The sequence below is a fragment of the Arachis duranensis genome, chromosome 9 (genome assembly GCF_000817695.3).
Source record: "Arachis duranensis cultivar V14167 chromosome 9, aradu.V14167.gnm2.J7QH, whole genome shotgun sequence".
NCBI classification, from domain to species: domain Eukaryota; kingdom Viridiplantae; phylum Streptophyta; class Magnoliopsida; order Fabales; family Fabaceae; genus Arachis; species Arachis duranensis.
The window spans coordinates 62,750,124-62,750,779 of record NC_029780.3 but is presented as its reverse complement, the minus strand read 5'-3'; the positions used below and the strand labels follow the sequence as shown (position 1 = coordinate 62,750,779).

At 41.2% G+C, this 656-nt stretch overlaps 1 non-coding gene across 1 annotated transcript; it reads right to left on the bottom strand.

Moving 5' to 3' along the window:
• Positions 1 to 288: 288 nt before the first annotated feature.
• LOC127741810 (small nucleolar RNA R71) lies at positions 289 to 396 on the bottom strand. Its single transcript, XR_008003015.1, has one exon. It is a non-coding gene; the product is annotated as a small nucleolar RNA R71 (small nucleolar RNA).
• Between the last annotated feature and the right edge of the window lie 260 nt (positions 397 to 656).

Genomic DNA, 656 nt, shown 5'->3' with positions numbered 1-656 from the left:
AATTTTGAGCTGAAACCTCAACTAGTTGCTCTACTGTAACAGAACTGCAAGTTCCATGGACTTCCATCAGAAGATCCCTACCAGTTTTTAACTGAGTTCTTGCAGATCTGTGAGACTATTAAGACTAATGGAGTAGATCCTGAAGTCTACAGGCTCATGCTTTTCCCCTTTGCTGTAAGAGACAGAGCTAGAATATGGTTGGATTCACAACCTAAAGATAGCCTGGACTCATGGAATAAGCTGGTCGCGGCCTTCTTGGCTAAGTTCTTTCCTCCTCAAAAGCTGAGCAAGCTTAGAGTGGATGTTCAGACCTTCAAACAAAAAGATGGTGAATCCCTCTATGAAGCTTGGAAAAGATACAAGCAGATGACCAAAAGGTGTCCTTTTGACATGCTTTCTGAATGGACCATTTTGGATATATTCTATTATGGCCTATCTGAATTCTCTAAGATGTCACTAGACCATTCTGCAGGTGGATCCATTCACCTAAAGAAAATGCATACAGAAGGTCAAGAACTCATTGACATGGTTGCAAATAACCAATTCATGTATACTTCTGAGAGGAATTTCGTGAGTAATGGGATGCCTCAATGGAGGGGAGTTCTTGAAATTGATGCTCTGAATGCCATACTGGCTCAGAACAAAATGTTGACTCA